The 19434-nt window shown below is 49.1% G+C and overlaps 1 pseudogene; it reads left to right on the forward strand.

The window, feature by feature from the left end:
* The first annotated feature begins 1546 nt into the window (after nucleotides 1-1546).
* On the forward strand, nucleotides 1547-6387 carry LOC147974885 (uncharacterized; annotated as a pseudogene).
* The last annotated feature ends 13047 nt before the right edge of the window (nucleotides 6388-19434 follow it).

Here is a 19434-nt window from a genome sequence, read left to right on the forward strand (position 1 = left end):
GCTCTTTATCGCTGCCCGCCGGATCAGGCTTTATGGAACGCCATGCGTGACGTTTGAGACCTTCCCTCACATGCGATTATGGAGTGTCTACAAACTGAGTGAACCCCGGAGCTTTTATTCCCACGGACTGACCAAGTCTGTACTCGTATCCTGATGATCCTCTGAAGAGTATGGCATAGACATAATGAGCTTACTCATGACAAGCCTTTTCCATCTGCGGAAGGATCCTGACGGTTCTTATGCAGTTACCTGGCAAGCTTATCGCAGGTCAAGAACCAGACTACCGAGCAAATTATAAGAGGAAAAGGTGTACTGAATGGACCGGCCCCGGCTGTAGTTTCGCATATAACACATGCTACAACCAATAGTTGGGAGAGACCACATGTTGGCATGCTGAAGCTAAATATTGATGGGTCATACAGTGAGAGTATAGGGGCGGCAGGGGCAGGTATGATTCTCCGTGATGAGCATGGACGAATTGTTTTCTCTTCCTGCCGTTTTCTTCGTCGTTGCGGATCAGCACTTGAGGCGGAACTAAGTGCCTGTATGGAAGGCATGTCCCTTGCACTTGGGTGGAGTCAGCATGATGTCCTTGTTGAAACAGATTCCATGGGGGTCGCTAAGATGATTAATAATCCATCTCGAGATAGCTCACAGCTGGGTCATCTAGTTGAGCACGTGAAGCATCGCATGAACCAAGGGAGGCGTTTCGTTGTCAACAAAATCTCTCGGGAAATGAACCAAGCGAACGATCTGCTTGCTCGTTTTGGTTGTCTAGAGGAATGAATAGTAGTTTGGTTAGGATCAGGGTCTGATGAAATATTAGACCTCATCCTACGAGATTGTAATGTGACTATTATTTAATCAATACAATCCCTTTACCCTGCAAAAAAACCAACATTTAATCAGGTACTTTTAAAGTCAGGATGTTTCTGCACATCCCACTCCTATAAATCAGGCTCTTCCTCTCAGTCCCATTCCATTAGAGTGTCCATGCCCTTAGTATTTATGCAGTCATCACATAATTCAATTTAACTAATGGAATTTAATTCCTTTCTATGCGCATCAGGCATGCCCGGACAATGTCCTTTAAGTTGGATTCTCTCTCTCTCTCTCTCTCTCTCTCTCTCTCTTTCTCTCTCTCTCATGGTCAGGGGGAGAGCGGATATGTTAGGGTCCCTGCCAACAAGGACCCACGAGCCAGCAGCGACACGCTCACAGCTACCAGGGCCAAGAGAATCAAGAAGCCCAATGAGCGTTACGTGGGTCGCGAATGGGCCAACCCAGTGGCCATTCCTACTTAAGGCTGTCGCATCGGACGAGAAGGGCATCCAGAGGATCAGGCTATCGGCGGCGGCTACCTACCCTGTTTTCCCTTTCCTGTTCCTCTTGTTCCTCTTGCAACCACAATTCCCCAATTCATGTAAACTCTGTATCCTAAGCTACTATTTCGGAGAGCTTGATTGTGAGAAATACTAGTGTTGTCTATCATATGATATCAGAGACCAGGCCCTTCCCTCTCCGCCGCGTCGATCTGGCGCAAGTCATGGAGACGAGAGCTACCCGGCAAGCGCGAGCTCACCTCATTGCCATGGATCCGGCCATCCAGACTTTCCTGGAGCGTCTGGAGACCACTCTGAAGGAGCACACGACGACGATCATCGCCTCCAACTCGAAGGTCGATGACCTGGTGGCATGGCGCCCCGATCTCGAGCGGCGCATCGCGGATCTGGGCGATTCCGTGTCGGCCCTGCAACTCGCGCAGCCGCCGCCCACCAAGGAGGGTGCGGGGACCCAAGATCCTGCACCGAGCAAACCACAACCTGCAGCGACCGGCGTCCACACCGGAGCCGCGTCTGGCGCGGTCGAGCTTCCACAAGGGCCAACAGGCCATGGCGTCTTCACCATCTCACGGGGGCCGCCGGCGGTGCCGTTTCAGACGCCGCCGCCGCTCCCGGCAAACGGTCAGTGCGCAGGCCCGTCTTCCCCTTCGGCTCTTTCTCCCTTTGCACATGCAAGTCAGCTGCTCACTGGACTCGGCCAAGCTCATCCGTCCATTTCCTTTACTCAATTCAAGGGCGAAAACCCTAATCTCTGGAAGACACTTTGTGAACAATACTTTCACATGTTTGGCATTCTTCCTTCATTCTGGGTTCCTATGGCTGCCCTTAATTTTTCGGGTTCAGCCTCCATCTGGCTGCAATCTATTCAGAAATGCCTGTCTGAGTTCGACTGGGAGTGTTCACTGCTTTGTTATGCACTCGATTTGAGCGCGATCGACACCAAATGCTGATCCGACAGTTTTATATTGTCCGCCAGACTACTATTGTGGCTAATTACATTGAGCAATTTGAGTTAATCATTAATCACCTTAGTTCTTACTCTGACAACATCCACCCATATTATTTTTTGACACGGTTCGTCGAGGGACTGCGGAAGGACATTCGCGCGGTGGTGCTTGTGCAGCGGCCACCCGATCTGGACACGGCCTACGCGTTAGCCCTTCTTCAAGAGGAAGTCGCGGATGGGGTCCTTGGTGCATTTCCAAGACCACCAGAAGCAACGCCAAGGTCGAGAACACCATTGCCGCTGCCGCCTCCACCTGCTCCTTCGCCAAGCCGTATCGTACCCGCGGCACCAGCAGCAGATCGCCGTGGTACTGAAGCGGCGCGTGCGGATTCTGCCAAGCTCAAGACTCTCCGAGACTATCGGCGTGCTCGGGGTCTCTGTTTCAAGTGCGGTGAGCACTGGGGGCATGAGCATGTGTGCCCAACGGCGGTGAAATTGCACGTCGTGGAAGAATTAGTGGATCTATTCGGCATCGACACTATCGGTGATATTTCGGAACCGCCAGCAGCCCCAGAAACAGTGATGGCAATCTCTCGTCAGGCTCTATCAGGAGGAGTAGCGCCCAAAGCCTTCTAGTTGCGGGCTTGGATTCAAGGCCGCGAGGTGCTCATGTTAGTGGATTCGGGCAGCTCCACCTCCTTCATCAAAAGTACCTTGGCAAACCAGTTGACAGGGGTACAGCCACTGCCTCGCGCGTGCAAGGTGCGTGTAGCAGACGGGGGTGAACTTGCGTGTAATGCAGAGATACCAGCATGTGTTTGGTACAGTCAGGGCAAGGAATTCACCACTAACATGAAGTTGCTGCCGCTGGGTACCTATGACGCAATCTTGCGAATGGATTGGTTGGAAGCAAATAGCCCAATGAGAGTGGACTGGCGTGCTAAGTTGATTCAGATCACCACAACAGAGGGTCACACGCAATTGCATGGCCACGAGTCTCAATCATCTTCTTGCCAACAGATCAACGCGGTACAACTACAAAATTTGTGCAAGATAGGGGCTATTTCACACATGGTGTTTGTCTGTATGACGCCATCGGACTTTGACAGCAAAGAAGCAGTGCCAGAATGTATTCAGCAAGTGATTGATGAGTTCGAGGATGTGTTTGGGGAACGAACAGGGCTGCCACCCCGTCGCTCCTGTGATCATAAGATACCTTTGATTCCAGGGGCGCAGCTGGTCAATGTGTGGCCATACCGTTATAAACCAGCTCAGAAGGATGAGATTGAGGCTCAGGTTGCAGAATTGCTCAGACAAGGGGTTATCCAAAAGAGCTCCAGCCCTTTTTCTTCGCCAGTCATTCTTGTTAAGAAGAAGGATGGCACATGGCGTCTATGCGTGGACTATCGCCACCTCAATGCTCTCACGGTGGTTGGTAAATTTCCTGTTCCGGTAATTGCAGAATTGTTGGATGAGCTTCATGGAGCTGTGTGGTTCTCTAAACTGGATTTGAGGGCCGGTTACCATCAGATACGTCTGGCAGAAGGAGAAGAGTTTAAGACATCTTTTCAAACACATGAGGGGCACTTTGAGTTGAAGGTTGTGTCGTTTGGGCTTGCTGGAGGACCAGGCACATTCAATGGAGCAATGCATACGATGTTGAAACCCGTTTTGCGACACTGTGTCCTATCGTTCTTCGATGACATATTAGTCTTTAGCAAGACCTTAAGGGAACATGTGCAGCATCTAAGGTAAGTTTTGACACTGTTGAAACAGGATTGGTGGAAAGTGAAAAGATCCAAGTGTGAGTTTGGTCAACAACAGATATCTTATTTGGGACATGTGATCAGTGCAGCAGGGGTGGCGACCGAACCTGAAAAAGTCCGAGCAGTAGCCAATTGGGCGACTCCTGAAGATGTCAAGGGTGTGCGCAGGTTCCTTGGGCTGGCTGGGTACTACATGCGTTTTGTACGTAATTTTGGTGTGATAGCACGGCCTCTCTTCAACTTGCTAAAAAAAGGAGTGCCCTTTGTCTGGACCAGCAACACGGAAACGACCTTTTGACTGCTGAAAGAGCAACTCATTTCTGCACCAGTTCTAGCACTGCCTGACTTCAACGAGCAGTTCATTGCGGAGACAGATGCTAGCGACAAGGGCATTGATGCCGTGCTACAGCAGAAAGGCCACCCAATTGCATTCATGAGTAAAGCTCTGTCCACCAGGTACCAAGGGCTGTCGACGTACGAAAAAGAGTACTTGGCGGTCATAGTTGCGGTAGATCAATGGAGACCATATTTGCAACATGCTGAGTTCATCATTTTCACTGACCAAAAAAGCTTGATACATTTGGAACAGCAACGCCTTACTACTCCCTGGCAACAGAAGGCATTCACCAAGATTTTGGGGTTGCAGTACCGCATCAAGTACAAGAACGACAGTGACAATACAGCAGCTGATGCTCTCTCTAGGGGTCCAGCAACAGAAACTGTGGAGCTCGTGTCTGTCTGTCAGCCCGCGTGGTTAGAAGATGTACTGAACAGTTACAACAACAATCCTCAAGCACAAAAGTTTCTCACACAACTGGCAATCAGAGCAGACCCAAAATGGCGGTTTTCCTTGCAACAGGGTGTTCTACGGTTCCGCGGGCGTATCTGGCTAGGTGGGTCTACTTCCCTCCAGCAAAAAATTATGGGAGCATTCCATGACAGTGCCTTGGGAGGTCATTCGGGGTTCCCGGTCACATATCGTCGGATTCGTCGCTTGTTTGCTTGGCCTAAGATGAAAACCCATGTCAAGCATTATGTTCAGTGTTGCACGGTGTGCCAGCAAGCCAAGCCTGACAGGGCAGCCTCTCCAGGACTTCTGAAGCCTCTGCCAATTCCTGCTGAACCATGGGACCTTATCACAATGGATTTTGTGGATGGACTGCCACAATCAGGTAAATTTAACTGCCTCTGGGTGATTGTGGATAAGAGAACAAGGTATGCTCACTTCATTCCATTGACGCATCCATACACGATAGCAAAGGTAGCTCAAGTCTACATGTCTCATATCTACAAGATTCATGGCTTCCCAAAAGAAATTGTATCGGATAGAGATCCAGTGTTCACGAGCAAGTTTTGGCAAGAGTTGTTCAATTATGCGGGCACAAAACTGAGACTGAGCACTGCAAATCACCCGCAAACTGACGGACAGACCGAGCGTGTGAATCAGTGTGTGGAAACATTCCTGCGCTGTTTCACGCATGCTTGCCCGAGATGTTGGAGCTTCCGGTTACCACTGGCTCAGTTTTGGTACAACTCGTCGCACCATTTGGCGATCGGGATGACTCCATTTAAGGCCCTATTCAGGCATGAGCCGAAGCACTGGGGCTTATCAGCGGCTGATTCGTGTTCCATTCCTTCTCTCGCAGCCTGGTTGGAGGAGCGGGCGATGGTCCAAGACTTGGTGCAACAGCATCTGCAACGAGCTCGCAATTATAGGAAGACACATGCTGACAAGAAACGATCATTCCGCGAGTTTGTTGTGGGGGACATGGTTTATCTCAAGTTGCAGCCGTATGTTCAATCATCTATGGCACCCCGGGCGAATCACAAGTTATCTTTCAAGTTCTATGGCCCATTTCCTATCATTGAGAGGATCAACAAAGTGGCATACAAGATACAACTTCCACCTCAAGAGACAGTGCATCCAGTCTTCCATGTCTCCATGCTGCGACGCGCATTACTTCCTGGTACGCCGGTCCTAACTGAACTTCCTTGCAGCCAGGAGGAACATGCAGTACCTGTGGAAATACTCCAGACCAAGTGGCACCACAAGAACGGGGCAATGATCGAGCAAGTCAAGGTGCGGTGGTCTGAAGCATCACACATGGAACCGACGTGGGAGGATCGAGAAGCTCTGCAAGCACAGTTTCCCGGTGTGGCAGCTTGGGGTCAAGCCATTGCTCAAGGAAGGGGGGATGTTAGGGTACCTGCCAGCAAGGACCCACGAGCCAGCAGTGACGCACTCACAGCTACCAGGCCCAAGAGAATCAAGAAGCCCAATGAGAGTTACGTGGGTCGCGAATGGGCCAACCCAGTGGCCATTCCTACTTAAGGCTGTGGCATCGGACGAGAAGGGCATCCAGAGGATCAGGCTATCGGCGGCGGCTACCTACCCTGTTTTCCCTTTCCTGTTCCTCTTGTTCCTCTTGCAACCACAATTCCCCAATTCATGTAAACTTTGTATCCTAATCTACTACTTCGGAGAGCTTGATTGCGAGAAATACTAGTGTTGTCTATCAGGATACCCACCTGAATTTTTTCAATCGATTTTGCCCAGAAACGTTGCGGCTCTATATGAGATAGATTCAAGTGAACCAACATACACAGAGAAACAAGAAAGGAAAGACACAACCAAAAAACACACATACGCACACACACAAGACATATACACACGAGACACAGGACACCTCTCTAAGCAATTACAGAGGCGAACTTTGGTACCGTCGCATTGTCGAGGCAACGCATAGCCCAGACCACATCGCAAGCATCAACCTCACCACACCACTGACAAACCACCTCCAAGACCGAGATAAAACCAACAAAGGTACCTTCCGCATGAGAAGCATCGTCACCATGGAGGAAGAGCACCAATCAGCTGATACTAAACCATGACACCTCAAGGCCATTGGCGCAGCCGAAGAGCTGCATGCGGCCGATTCCACGCCACCTGCATACACGAAGAGCCACACGCTACCGAGGCAACAACACAACAACGATGTCACCGGCGATATTGAAGGGCATCATGGAGCTGAGCACACACCCAGATAGCTTCGCGGGCATGCACACATACCGTTATGTGAAAAGCCACAAGAGTAGCCGAAGGGCACCGCATAGCTGAGGGCACACCCTCCATGGGCACCACCGAAGGGCAAAGCTACACTGCAAAATCTGTTGTATTTTGTGACAAAAAGCCTGGTGACAGAACATGAAACATCGCCTACAATCATTTTCTGCGACGGTCAACCATGGTGTGCCCCCCTTGAAGCAGTGCCGCTGTCCACTGCGAATAGATCTAGGCTAAAGGCACGCCGTGGTTGCAGCAGAAGAGGTCCAACCTCCACAAGCGAGGTGCCGCACAACCTAGACCACCTTCTCACCTCGGCCGATGCATCTGAGCCGCCGCTGTCACCCGCCTCCGAGCGGCCAGATCCAGCCTATAAATGCTCGGGCTTACACGGAACTACTAGGCAATAGAAGAATTTATCGGATACCATGAGCGAGGCTTACTTGCGTCGTGTTATAAATGCTCTGGCTAGACCTATCGAAGGGATAGGAGAAAATATAGCTTCTGGAAGAACGGAATATCCCGTCGTATCACATAGGGCTTCATGTTGGGAAACGTTGCATGGAAAACAAAAAAAGATTCTACGCACACGCAATGATCTATCCATGGAGATGCATAGCAACGAGGGAGAGAGTGTGTCTACGTACCCTCGTAGACCGTAAGCGAAAGCGTTTGACAACGTGGTTGATGTAGTCGAACTTTTTCTAGCTCCGACCGATCAAGTACCAAACATACGGCACCTCCGAGTTCTGCACACGTTCAGCTCAGTGACGTCCCTCGCCTTCTTGATCCAACAAGGTGTCGAGGTAGTAGATGAGTTCCGTCAGCACGGTGGCGTGGTGACGGTGATAGTGAAGTGATCCGCGCAGGGCTTCTCCTAAGCACAATGAAGATATGACCGTGGGAGTAAAAGGTGGAGGGGCGCCGCACACGGCTAGGAAATTGTCTTGGGTGTGCTAGGGGCGCCCTCCACATATATATAGGTGGAGGGAGGGAGGAGCAGCCAAGGGGTGTGCCCCAAGTAGGCTCAATCCTACTTGGGGTCTTCCCCAATTCGGCCCCCCTTCCATAATTGCCGGAAGGAAAAAGGGAAGAGGGAAGAAGAGAAGGAGGAGGGGGGGGGGGCGAACCCCCTCTTCTCCTCCAATTCAGCCTCCTGCCATAAGGGGGGGGCTGTAACGCCCCAAGACCGGAGCTTTAGAGTCCTTCCAGGGTTTCCGAGATTCGTTGTGTGATTTGTTTCGTCTGTTGCATTCATCTTTGCATCGTGTGCATTGCATCATGTCATCATGCCATCATGTCATTTCTTTTTCTTAGCTCAACTAAATAAATCGTATGGATCTCCGATCCATTTAAATCGAGGGAAGGGTGACTTCTCTTTATAACATACCCTCCCAATATTAGGGAGCTATATTAAATATTCTATTTTCAGAATCACCCATAAACACACTTGCATATTCCCCATGCCTTTTCTACTTCGTGTTGATCTCCAAACCTTGCCCAATATTTCTTTTCCCTTTTATCGGGGCTCCTCCAAAAATCCGAATATTTTTGGACTCTTCTTTACCTTGAACTTATTCAAACCATTTGAATTAAATTTAAATGGATTTGCATTTAGATCTCTCAATCATGGCCTTCTCTATTTTTCGTGGGACAAACGCATTTTTTTGCGAGTCCAGTAAATTTATCCCCATGCCTAATCCTTTCTCCACCCTTCCTTTCTTTTTTTCTTTCCTTTGCTGTTTTTTTCCTGGGCTTTAGAAGAGAGGGAGGGAGAGAGAGCCTGCAGCCCAGCCGACCTCTAAGCCCGCAGCCCAGTTGCACCGAGGCTAAGGCCCAGCGACGGTGCCAATAACCCTAGCCGATCCCCACGCGCTCCCCTTCTCCTCGAAACCCCTCCTTCCTCGTTTTCCCTTCTGCCGCCGCTACCCACGCACGCGTTCGCAGCGCCAGGAGCCCGATCCCCTCGCCTAACTCCCTCACTCCCTCGACCTCCTCGACATCATGGTCCTCCCAGCGCCTCTCGAGCACCATGGCGCCGCCCGCTCCCTGCAGTCGCCCCTCGCCGGCTCCTGCAGGACGCCGCCCAGCTCCCTCGCGCCACCACCACGCGAGTCTCCCTGCCCCTACTGTCCGCCAACGAGCCTCTGCTCCGCCGCCCCTTGCCTCGTCCGCACCGGCGACCAGCAGCAGGTTGCTGCTCCGCGCCGCCCCCATCTGCCATGGCCTCCCTTCGCCAGCGCCGCGCCTCCGTCGCCCGACGAGCTCCGCCACCAGCCGTGCCAGCGAGCTTGCCGCTGTCGTCCGCCTCGTCGTGTTCCCCTCCACCTCCAGCCGCCAACCTCTGTTTCGTCTCCATGGTCAAGTTGGCGCCAGGGCCGACCCCAAAGTCTCCTCTGCCGTTGGCATCAACCATAGTTGCAGGTCCGGCAGACCCGTGCCTGCCATGGCCCTCCTCGCGCCCCTGCTCCCTCTCCGACGGCCTTCCGTGGCTGCAACCACCTTTGCGGTCAATACCGTCGAACCATGACTTCGCCTCTTGCTCGGCAAGTACCACACCGAACGCCAAGTACCAGGACGTTGAGGACCCGCCAAGTTCATCTACGTGCGTGTACGACTACATATCCGGGATGCGTCTAGTACCTCTACGGGAGACCCGAACGTCTACGAACTGTGCACGACGCCCGGAGCCCTCGGATCCATCAAGTCCGACTACCTTCGTGTGTACCACTACCGTCGCCCCGAAGACGTTGGAGTCATCAAGTACCTCTCCGAACGAATGAGAACAACTACCGTCGACGGGCATGTTACCAAGTTCCACGACACCGCATAAGTTTCTTCTTGAACATGTATGACTACAACGTGAACGAGTACCACGACGACCCTCGTAGAGCTCGGATCCGTCAAGTTCCACTACCGTCGTGAACAACTACCGCCGCCGAGATCGCGAGAACCTCTACTTCCTCCTCGAAACGTGAACGACTACCGTCGACCCCAAGTGACTCGGATTCGTCAAGTCCTTCTACGAAAACGTGTACCACTACCGTCATTGTGTACCCCCTACTTCCACTACGTCCCGGAAACGTATACTTCCTTTACTTGGCACCGAACGAGAACCGTCCCATTTGCACACTTCGAAGGTATAACCCCGAGACGACGTCCGTGAACGAATGCTTGCAATGTATGAGATGCTCATGTTTGCATCGTGTCCAAAGTGTCACTCGTTTCCTTGTCACCAACTCGTGGGACACCCGGAATCCGGGAGCGCCCCACCATCTTTTGCACGCATCTGCACACTCCCCCTTTGCATCGGTATCTCAATCAAAGTACCGGAACCGGAACGTTGCCGTGGCACCGTTATTGTTATCGTTGCCATGGCACCCCTTTTCGTTTCCGCCATGATGACAAAATGCTTCATAATGCTCTTATCAACTTTTAATAAAAATTGCATAAAACTTGTTCATGTCATCCGCATCATGATAACAACAATTAAAATGTTTAAATTGTTGTTGCAATAAATTACTAAGGCATATGGGGATTTACCGGATTCGTTATTTGTTATATCTGGCCCCATTTAAATTGTTTAGATAGTATAGTTTTGTTATGCTTCACCTCTTGCCATGTTAACCAACATTTAAATTTGTTGAGTACCTAACTGGGAGAGAACTAAATAATTAATGTGGTGTTCTGTCAATATGCAACTCGTTGCATATTGAGCTCCACTTAATTTGTAGGATTGTTTGTGCTCTTTGCCATGCCACGCCTCATTAAACTGGACATGCATCATACTTGGTTGTGCATCATGCCATGATTATGTGATGGTTGTTTACCATGATTGTTTGCTTCTTTCCGGTGTTGCTTCTTCGGGTTGGTTCCGATAACGTCGTGTTGTGAGGATTCGTTCGACTACGTCCGTTTATCTTCTTCATGGACTCATTCTTCTTCCTTGCGGGATTTCAGGCAAGATGGCCATACCCTCGAAATCACTTCTATCTTTGCTTGCTAGTTGCTCGCTCTTTTGCTATGCCTATGCTGCGATACCTACCATTTGCTTATCTTGCCTCCCATATTGTTAAGCCAAGCCTCTAACCCACCTTGTCCTAGCAAACCATTGTTTGGCTATGTTACCGCTTTGCTCAGCCCCTCTTATAGCGTTGTTAGTTGCAGGTGAAGATTGGAGTTTGTTCCTTGTTGGAACATGGATTTTTTGTTGGGATATCACAATATCTCTTATTTAATTAATGCATCTATATACTTGGTAAAGGGTGGAAGGCTCGGCCTTATGCCTGGTGTTTTGTTCCACTCTTGCCGCCCTAGTTTCCGTCATATCGGTGTTATGTTCCCGGATTTTGCGTTCCTTACACGGTTGGGTTATAATGGGAACCCCTTGATAGTTCGCCTTGAATAAAACTCCTCCAGCAAGGCCCAACATTGGTTTTACCATTTGCCACCTAGCCTTTTTTTCCCTTGGGTTAGGCCAGCCCAAGGGTCATCTTTATTTTAACCCCCCCTGGCCAGTGCTTGTCTAAGTGTTGGTCCGAAACAGAGCCACTTGCGGCACCACCTCGGGGAAACTTGAGGGCTGGTTTTAGCTGTACGTAGTGTTCATCCGGTGTTGCCCTGAGAACGAGATATGTGCAGCTCCTATCAGGATGTCGGCGCATCGGGCGGTCTTGCTGGACTTGTTTTACCATTGTCGAGGATGTCTTGTAACCGGGATGCCGAGTCTGATCGGGTTGTCTTGGGAGAAGGAATATCCTTCGTTGACCGTGAGAGCTTGTGATGGGCTAAGTTGGGATACCCCTGCAGGGATTTGAACTTTCGAAAGCCGTCCCCGCGGTTATGGGCAGATGGGAATTTGTTAATGTCCGGTTGTAGAAAACCTGAAACTTGTCTTAATTAAAATGCATCAACCGCGTGGGTAACCGTGATGGTCTCTTATCAGCGGGGTCCGGGAAGTGAACACGGTGTTGGAGTAATGCTTGACGTAGGTTGCTCTAGGATCACTTCTTGATCATAGATTCTCGACCGTGCTTTTGCCTTCTCTTCTCGTTCTCATTTGAGTATGTTAGCCACCATATATACTAGTCGCTTGCTGCAGTTCCACCTCATACCTTTTCCCTACCTATAAGCTTAAATAGTCTTGATCGCGAGGGTGTGAGATTGCTGAGTCCCCGTGACTCACAGATACTTCCAAAACCAGTTTGCAGGTGCCGATGATACCGTGCAGGTGACGCAACCGAGCTCGATGAAGTTCGTGTTCATTTGTTGTTCCTTTTTCCAGTCGATCAGTAGTGGAGCCCAGTTGGGACGATCGGGGATCTGTGTAGCATTTGGGGTAGTCTTCTCCATTTTGGGTCCCGTAGTCAGACCTTGTGTGTATCTGAATGATGTAATGCTTTATTCATGTATTGTGTGAAGTGGCAATTGTAAGCCAACTATGTATCTCTTTCCCTTATGTATTACATGGGTTGTGTGAACATTACCTCACTTGCGAGATTGCTTTCCATGCGGTTATGCCTCTAAGTCATGCTTCGACACGTGGGAGATATAGCCGCATCGAGGGCGCTACAAGGGTGCCACCCCTTGTGGGATGGTGTGCTCCCCTCCCATTGCCCATGTGGGCCATATGCCCCCCCCCCGGGGGGGGGGGGGGTTCCGGTAACCCCTCCGGTACTCCGATAAATACCCGATACACTCTGGAACACTTCCGGTGTCCGAATACTATCGTCCTATATATCAATCCTTACCTCTCGACCATTTCAAGACTCCTTTTCATGTCTGTGATCTCATCTGGGACTCTAAATAACATTCATTCACCAAATCATATAACTCATATAATACAATATCATCATCGAACGTTAAGCTTGCGGACCCTATGGGTTCGAGAACTATGTAGACATGACCGAGACACCTCTCCGATCAATAACCAATAGCGGAACCTGGATGCTCACATTGGCTCCTACATATTCTACGAAGATCTTTATCAGCCGAACCGTTATGACAACATACGTTATTCCCTTTGTCCATTGGTATGTTACTTGCCCGAGATTCGATCTTCGGTATCTTCATACCTAGTTCAATCTCGTTATCGGCAAGTCTCTTTACTCATTCCGTAATACATCACCTCGTGAATAACTCCTTAGTCATTTGCTTTCAAGCTTATGATGTGTATTACCGAGAGGGCCCAGAGATACCTCTCTAATACTCGGAGTGACAAATCCTAATCTCGATCTAATGCCAAATCAACAAACACCTTCGGAGATACCTGTAGAGCATCTTTATAATCACCCAGTTACGTTGTGACGTTTGATAGCACATAAAGCATTCCTCCGGTATTTGGGAGTTGCATAATCTCATAGTCGAAGGAATATGTATTTGACATGAAGAAAGCAATAACAATAAAACTGAACGATCAATATGCTAAGATAACGGATGGGTCTTGTCCATCACATCATTCTTATAATGATGTGATCCCGTTATCAAATGACAACTCATCTCCATGGTTAGGAAACCTTAACCATCTTTGATCAATGAGCTAGTCAAGTAGAGGCTCACTAGGGACACACTGTTTGTCTATGTATTCACACATGTATTTAGGTTTCCGATCAATACAATTCTAGCATGAATAATAAACATTTGCCATGAATAAGGAAATATAAAATGACAGCTTTATTATTGCCTCTAGGGCATATTTCCTTCAGTCTCCCACTTGCACTAGAGTCAATAGTATAGATTACATTGTAATGATTCTAACACCCATGGAGTCTTGGTGTTGATCATGTTTTGCTTGTGGAAGAGGCTTAGTCAACGGGTCTGCTACATTCAGATCCATATGTATTTTGCAAATCTCTATGTCTCCCTCCTTGACTTGATCACAGATGGGGTTGAAGCGTCTCTTGATGTGTTTGGTTCTTTTGTGAAATCTGGATTCCTTCGCTAAGGCAATTGCTCCAGTATTGTCACAAAAGGTTTTCATTGGACCCGATGGACTAGGTATTACACCTAGATCGGATATGAACTCCTTCATTTGCTGCTTCAGAAGCAGCTATTTACTTCACTTCACACGTAGATCCCGCCATGACGCTCTGCTTGGAACTGCACCTACTGACAGCTCCACCATTCAATATAAATACATATCCAGTTTGTGACTTAGAGTCATCCGGATCAGTGTCAAAGCTAGCATCGACGTAACCAGTTACGACGAGCTCTTTGTCACCTCCATAAACGAGAAACATATCCTTGGTCATTTTCAGGTACTTCAGGATGTTCTTGACTGTTGTCCAGTGATCCACTTTTGGATTACTTTGGTACCTCCCTGCTAGACTTATGGCAAGGCAGACATCAGGTCTGGTACACAACATAGCATACATGATAGAACCTATGGCCGAGGCATAGGGAATGACTTTTATTTTCTCTCTATCTTTTGCAGTGGTCGGGCATTGAGTCTGACTCAATTTCAAACCTTGCAACACAAGAAAGAACCCTCTCTTTGACCGATCCATTTTGGACTTCTTCAAAACTTTGCCAAGGCACTACTGCAAGATGCTGCTAACGCGACACTACGATCAGAGACCCTTCGAGAAACTGTGTGCGATGCAATAATCATAAATGGTGGTGTATGAAAACCATCAAAAAAGGTGAAAATGTTTGCGATGGAGGATGCATCAAACACGGTTCAGATTTTAGTTGCGTGTGCGATGAAGGGCATACGATTCAGTTCAATTAACTGTTTGCGATGAGGAGGAACAAAAGAAATAGGCAGCCAAATGAAGGCGTGTGCAATACACATCATACGGTTCACTCGGGTGAACTGTTTGTGATTAGGCAACACAAAAGAAACGGGAAGCCAGATGAAGGTGTGTGCGATATACAACATACGGTTCACTCGGATGAACTGTTTGTGATTAGGCAACACAAAAGAAATGGTCAGCCAGATCAAGGTGTGTGTGATTGAGGGCATACACTTCAGAAGGATTAACTGTTTGCGATTAGGCAACAAAATAGAAACGGGTAAGCCAGATCAAAGTGTCTGCGATTGATGGCATACACTTCACATGGATGAACTGTTTGCGATTAGCCACTACAAACTGAAATAGTTAGATAGATCAACATGTGCGCGCTAGACGGGCACACCCATTCTAATTAAAAGAAGCATGCGTGATGGTAATAACGAGCGCACACGGTTGTTGGAACAAGACGTGTGCTGACATTGCCTATTGCGGTGCACCATATGGTGCAAACGCCACATACGCGGCCGAGAAGGCGTACGCGCCCACGTTACGCCTTCCGGGAATAGTGCCGCACTTATAACCGTCAGTAAATTTTGAGCATGCGTCCCGTCACATTCCAAATTGCAAACCTGTTCACACCGATCAAAACCTAAACGGTTTCCCACTTAGGAGCATATTACTACGCGGTTATAAATACTACTACTCCAAGATGACTGCGCATTCCTCCTCAACTCCTCATCCACAAAAAGTCAAAAACAAACAAGTCATTCATCATCGTTTCCTTGCGTCCGCCATGGCCAGCATGAGTTCTGGGTCGAGAGATTGCCACCAGGGAGAGGCAAGCCTGGAAGCGGGAGCACGAGAGATGTCCTGCCTCACCGCGATAGCAGCCAACATGTCCCGCCGCATGGCCGTATCAGCAGAGAGGTCCCGCCGCACCGCCGAAGCAGCACGGAGGACCCACCGCACCGTCGATGCAGCAAACTGGTCCGGCCATGCCGCGGAAGCAGAAGAGATGTCCCGCCGCGCCGCGAATGCAGCAGAGATGCCCTCCCTTGCCGCAGCGGCCTGGGAAAATGCCTCGCGGGCAGGCGAGAACTCTTACGGGCGCATGCGTGCCCCCGTCCTTAGGCAGATGGATCAGATCTCCAGGTGGGCAAGGTTGCAGGATGACCTGCAAGCCTCATTTGAACAGTCTACCGACGTCATCCAGCAACTAAATGGGAGTAATGCGAAGCTCCAGGCCGAGGATGACCTGCTGAGGGCGAAGATCGCCGGAAGTGCGGAGCAGTAGGAGCAGACCACTGCCTTGTTGAAGAGGACCAGCGTCATCGTCGAGAAACTTATGGACGAGAATGCCATGCCGCGCATCGAACGCAGAAGGCTGGTGGAGGAATCCGTGGATGCTCTCAACCAGCATCCTGAGGACAAGAAAGAGCTCGTCGCCGCCCGCCACGGAGACTAGTTGTCTTCCTTCTTCTTTTGCCCTTGTGTATATCGGGCATTACCGCATGTGGCTTTTTTAATTATGTTTATAAATATGTAAGACAATTATTATCCAATGTCATCGTCCTTATATATATATTCATCATGCTTGCTATAAGTCGCAGTCGATGCTATATAGGTTCGTCGGATCTTACATCAAGATCCGTGCAAAACTTTCTTTTTAGATTTTCATTTTTCTCTCTTAAATCTCAGTCCAGTGAGACATATAGCCATGCCGTAGAACAGGTGCTCAGGCACCATTAATGGAGACGTTGGGAGGGAGGTGCGCGACAGGTAGCGGTCAAAAGGGCTCTCCTCTCGATGAGCATGCGCAGGGGTCTGATCGCATGCCTCCCGTACTCAAATAGCTACCCCGCACGGCACCTCCTAGCTAATAAAAAAGGGGACGCGTGGCCACACGTAATTGGTAAGTCGAACACCAATGGTTTCAATAATACTTGCGTTTCTGATTTGTAACGTGACAGCACTTGTTCCAAAATGACTTTGTGTCAGGACCCCGATTCCAAGCCACATCGATCTAGCCGGTAACACCTCATATCACTTTGCGGCCTCACGCACGGTATTCCACGGGTGTCACCTTACCATGGCCCGGGACCGTTTGTGCCTTTTGGCTCACGTATATGATAGTGTCGCTAGCATCCATATGACAAACAACCCGGGCCGACATGGCTAGTCGTGAACCCAAAGCGGCACAGACCTATGGAGACAGGCATACCTGAATCACATCGAGCATGTCGGTCATCAGCGAGTGATTCCGGGCTGTAGCACTGGGCTAACAGGACTCCGGGGAACCCGGGCTATAGCAGGCTAGGCAGGACTCCGGATATCACCGCGTGACATTTCCCCGAAGGGACAGACATAGGAACGAAGTGAAACACATGCCAGCCAGTCAAGTGTCCTGAGCAGTAGTGCTGGGCTAGCAGGACTCCGGTGAACCGGGCTGTAGCGGACTACTATGGCTCGAGGAACACTAGACTACATTTCCCCATAAGAAAGGCTGACAAGGATAAACAACTAGATTGTCGGATCCCACTCATACCAAGCATTTCAATCATACACACAATATGCCCGATAAGAGTACATACAACATGGAATCACAACAAAACTCTACAACTCAAGTACTTTATTTAAAGGCTCTAGAGAGCCATACATAACATGTTCATACAGATAGGGGTCACATGACCCGACACTCAAGTCATACAATCATACAAGCACAAGCGGAAGCAACTAGTCTGAGTACAGACACTAGAAAGAAAGAAGGTTTCTCGAATCCTGTCTATCTACATAGGGCCCTCCATGGCCAGGATCACCACCTGGGTGGCTAGTCACTCGTCGACGTCAAGATCTACGTAGAACCCATCGGAGGGGGCGGTGTTGTCGTCTGGAAACAGTAATTAAGCAAACATGAGTACAAGGGTACTCAGCAAGTCTTACAAAAGAACCTACTATACATGCTCATTCTCAAGAAGGTGGTGGGGTTATTGCAGCAAGCCAGCTTTGACTCTTGGCTAAGCTGTCCTATGGAACTTCCACTAGTAAAGTAGTTTTCGCACACGAGTCCACTACTCACTAACACAATACTCCACCGTGGATCCTCCCTCGTCATCCTACGAGAGGGCCATCCTCGGTACTCACACTTATCTTGAGTCTTTTAGTAGCATCCATTAACTTGTCTATGAACTGTATAGGCAACCAAGTAGTCCTTTACCGCGGACGCGGCTATTCGAATAGTTTTATACCCTGCAGGGGTGTACTTCTTCATACACGCTTTCACCACTTACCGCCGTTTACACGACATGTACTCGGCAACCTTCAAGCGGAAGCCCAGCGAGGGTGTCGGCGACAGCCTACCTAAACACTTAAGTCTCTAGTCCAGGTTTATCGCCTATCCAGGTTCCATCCGCAGGGAGTCCGGCCGAGGTTTCCACATACGGCCCCGAATGATGTGAGCAGGGTTCCCGAGACACCAAACGGGTGACTCCGTACACCGTGCCACGGTGTATCTACCGCAACATAGCCCACCCCTAGGGTCAGCGCTACGCACGGCCGCCAACACATAACCTACAAACACCAGAAACTACTCCTAGACAGAGTACTAGGGTGATTAAGAAGCCGAGAGGGTCCATTGGTTTCGGGCCCAATGTACGGTAGTAACTGCATCTTAAATCACACATACAGATCTTAGTTCTTATGGACGGTCCCAATGAAACAACCCACCATGTACTCCTACATGGCCTCTCATCGATACCTTTACCAAAACATGTTCAACACATGCCTCACATTACCGACATAAGCATTTCACTCTAGCCCATCACCCAGATGAACCAGACCTGACACAACTCTAAGCATAGCAGGCATAGCAAGGTAGGAATCACATACATGGCTCAATCAACTCCTACACATGCTAGTGGGTTTCATCTAGTTACTGTGGCAATGACAGGTCATGCAGAGGATAAGGGTTCAACTACCGTAGCACACAGCAGTTTGAATCGCGTTGTCTTAATGCAGTAAACAAGAGCAGAAGCGAGAGCATGGGTTTGTAACGGAATGATCAATGGGTTGCTTGCCTGATGGAGTGGTAGTGGGATACCGCCCTTCAGTTGGATACTCGTGAATATCCTCGGAGGCAGAACTTACCACGAAGAACACATCGGAACACAATCAACACATGACGATATGCAACAATATGATGCGTGCTATGACATGGCAATATGAATGTGTCTTGGCCTAATGCAAGCTATAACAGAAAGGAATGTGCTTATTTGAACCAAAGGTTCAAATGTTAGTTCATTTAACATAGCCACATTAGTGCATTACCTTATTCTGCTTAAACAGAAAGGTTAACTTGTTTTGTCATGCATGAAACCATTACAGATGGATAGATTGAATTTTTCTAATCATTTTTCATATATAAATCTTTACATTTGGAGCTATGGTTGATTTTCTATGATTTTTAGAAGTTTTGACTATTTTCTGGAATGTCCTGTATAAGAAAAATTCCAGTAATTTAATTACTGCGTCAGCATTACGTCAGGGTGATGTCAGTGGTCAACGGGGACGTCCAGGTCAAACCTGA

Source organism: Triticum urartu, chromosome 4A (assembly GCF_056163025.1).
Source record: "Triticum urartu cultivar PI428250 chromosome 4A, HENAU_Tu73, whole genome shotgun sequence".
NCBI lineage: Eukaryota > Viridiplantae > Streptophyta > Magnoliopsida > Poales > Poaceae > Triticum > Triticum urartu.